Source organism: Chrysochloris asiatica, unplaced genomic scaffold (genome assembly GCF_000296735.1).
Source record: "Chrysochloris asiatica unplaced genomic scaffold, ChrAsi1.0 scaffold00025, whole genome shotgun sequence".
Classification (NCBI taxonomy): domain Eukaryota; kingdom Metazoa; phylum Chordata; class Mammalia; order Afrosoricida; family Chrysochloridae; genus Chrysochloris; species Chrysochloris asiatica.
Window position 1 is genome coordinate 2,660,369 of NW_006408543.1, and position 3,570 is coordinate 2,663,938.

Consider the following 3,570-nt stretch of genomic DNA (forward strand, 5'->3'; position numbering starts at 1 on the left):
TTCTTACTACCACTCGGTGTGAACCTAGTTGATACTAATCAGAACTCTAAGCTTTATGCCACCAGCCAGGAATCACACAATCTTATCTTTGACAGATATGAGCCATTAGAAATATCTCCCAATATGTTACTGTGCTCTAAGATTGTGCTTCCTCAGATAAATGAAGCTTAATGCGCTGGACCACAAGGTCGGGTTGAACCACAAGGTCGAAGGTTCAAACTCACCAGCCACTCCTTGGAAACCCTACACGGGGGTCACCATAAATCAAAACCAACTCCATGGCACTTAACAACAACAACAACAAATCCCCACCAAATGTGTCCATTAGGACATTTTTTTAAAAAGTCAAGAATGTGATAGATGTCAAGAATGAACATAGCACAGATGCTAATTTGTGCCAGGGTAACATAGTTCAAAGATCCAATCAAATTTAACTCTTTAGGGTTCTTTTTTTACAATACATCTTTAATTCCGCCCAGCTGAAGGAGAGCAGACTTTCCTATATGCATGGCATCTAGTTTGATGAAAGAAGACTTAAAGATAATTCTGGGCAGATGGCAATGTGGGCAGGTGGAAGATACTCTCCACACAAGCTCCCAGAAAGGATGCACTTTCTCAGTACCACCTTCTCCTCTTGCCGGTGCAGCAGGCAGCTTCTCTGGGCACTCTTGAGGAGGGCCTGATCCCTGGCTCCTGAATTGACAGGACAGAGGTGTGTATTCTGAAAGAGTTCATTATTACCTGCGCTGCCCTATGAGAACAGCTACAGGAAGGAAGTCCTTCAGATAGATGGGAAAGGAAGGACATTAGAAAGACACAGCTGAAACTCCAACAACAAATGAAGAGACTGAGTCAACAATCAAAACCTCTCAAAGAAAACCTGGGACCACGTGGCATCACTGGAGAATTGAAACACACATTTACAGACATGACCCCAATCGATCTTAAACTTCCCCAAAAGACAGAGGAGGAAGGAACACTTCCCAACTCATTCTGAGGCAAACATTACTGCAATACCAAGGCTAGACAAAGGATGGTCGAGGAAAGAGAATGCCACATGGATGTTGTTGTTAGGTGCCACTGAGCGGGCACTGGCTCAATAGCGACCCTACATACAACAGAACGAAACACTGCCCGGCCCTTTGCCGACCTCACAGTCATTGCTACACTGGAGTCCATCACTGCTGTCACTGTGCCAGTTCAAGTCACTGGGCTCTTCCTCTTTTCTTCTGACCCTCCACTTTACCAAACATGATATCCCTCTCCAAGGACTGGTCCCTACTGACAGACAATATGACCTCAGTATGAGAGATGAAGTTTGGCCATCCTGGCTTCCAAGGAGCACTCTGGCTGTACTTCTTCAAACACAGATTAGTTGGTTCTTTTGGCAGCCCATGGCATTTTTAATATTCTCCTCCAACACCATGACTCAAATGCATCAGTTCTTCTATGGTCTTCCTTATTCACTGTCCAACTTTCACATGCATGTGAAGTTACTGAAAATATCATGGCTTGGGTCACGCACATTTTGTCTTCAAACTGACATCTTTGCTCTTGAAAATTTTGAAGAGGTCTTGTGCAGCAGATTTACCTAATCCAATACATATATTGATTTCTCAACCACTGCTTCCATGAGTCTTGATTGTGGATCCAAACAAAATGAAGTCTTTGACAATTTCAATCTTTTCTCCATTTATCATGATGTTATTTATTGCTCCAGTGGTGAAGATTTTTGTTTTCTTTACACTGAGGTGCAATCTATACTGAAGGCTGTGGTCTTTGATCTTCATCAGTATTTTAAGTCCTGTTCATTTCCAGCAAGTAAGGTTGCATCAGCTGCATAGTGCAGGTTGGTAATGAGTCTTCCTCCAATCCTGATGCCAAGTTCTTCATATAATCCAGTTTTCTCGAATTACTTGCTCAGCATTTAGATTAAATAATTATGCTGAAAGACTATAACCCTGGCACACACCTTTCCTGATTTTACACCATTCAGTGTCCCCTTGTTTGAACAACTGCCTCTTGCTCTATGTACAGGTTCCTCACGAGCATTAACATTTAAGTGTTCCGGAATACACATTCTCCTCAATGTTGTCCATAGCTTGTTATGATCCACACAATCAAAAGTCTCTGCACAGCCCATAAAGCACAGGCAAGCATCTTTCTGGTAGTCTCTGCTTTTAGCTAAGGACATCAGCAGTGATAATCCTCGTCAATCTGGCTTGAACCTCTGGCAGTTAGTTCTCTATCAATGTACTGTGGCAGCCATTTTTGAATTATTTTTAGCAGAAATTTAACCTGCATGTGGTATTAATGATACTGTTAGATAATTTCCGCATTCTGTTAGGTGACCCCTCTTTGGAATGGACACAGATATGGAGCTCTTCCAATCGGTTGACCAGGTAGCTGTTTCCAAATGTCTTGGGATAGACGAGTGAGGGCCTCCTGTGCTACATCAGTTTGCTGAAAGATTTTAATTTGCATTCCATCAATTCCTGGAGCTCTGTTTGTTGTCAATACCTTCAGTGTACCCTGAACGCCTTCCTTCAGTACCATTGGATCTTCATCATATGCTACCTCTTGAAATGGTTGAATAGAGACCATTTCTTTTCAGCAAGTGACTCTGTATACCATCCAATCTTCTTTTTTTTAATGGTGAAAATTTGGGATGAAAATTTTGTTGTTGTTGTTGTTGTTAAGTGCCGTGGAGTCGGTTCCAACTCATAGCGACCCTACACAGAGTTTCCGAGGCTGTAAATCTTTACGGGAGCAGACCGCCTCATCTTTCTCCCGCAGAACTGCTGGTAGTTTCGAACTGCTGACCTTGTGGCTCGCAGCCCTATTCGTAACCACTACGCTACCAGAGCTCCTTTTTTTAATGGTGATAATTTGGTATGAAAACTTTATTGGGTCAGAATATGAAAGAAATCAAAGACTACAATGCGTGTCATAACTTAAAACGGCAATCAGGGTTCAGATAGATTGTTATATCTTCTCTTTCTTGAAGCAGTGTAACACTCTCTGTCTACCCTTACTCATGTTTCCATTCATTGCTCCCAGGTCTGAGATTTTATATCTGTTAGCATAGCTATTTCTGATTCAATAACTAGGCTTCTCTTTACCTTGACCAGTTTCATATTTACCCCATTTCACTCACTTAGCTTGACTGTCAGGTCAAGACATTTGGTAATATAATGTGACTACCTGGCAGATCTGCTTATCATCACTTCAGTTCTCTAAAGTGGGGTATCCTAGTAACTGTACACTTACTGGATCTTCCCTTAATGCCCACTTAGCAATCCTGCTCAAGCAGATGACTGGCTCTGTCAGGCGGCACACTCCAGACAGCTACAGCTCACTGGGTTTGGGCACTCCTGAAATGTCTAGTTCCAGATCTTTGGACTCCTCTTTCCAGCATGTAAAGCCATTGCTGAGTGAAAGAGCCATCACATTCCCTACGGACTCACGTCTAAGTCTCCTTTTCCTGACAGAATGACTGTTGGCACCATGATTAGCTACTAAACCCTTCACCCCCCAGTTTCTTTTGATGCTTTCTACATCATTCAGTGC

At 42.6% G+C, this 3,570-nt stretch overlaps 1 protein-coding gene across 1 annotated transcript in view; it reads right to left on the reverse strand.

Annotated features, from left to right (window-relative positions):
• ATG2B (autophagy related 2B) overlaps positions 1-3,570 on the reverse strand; it is an 86,971-nt gene that overhangs the window by 53,827 nt on the left and 29,574 nt on the right. The gene's annotated exons all lie outside the window — the stretch shown is intronic.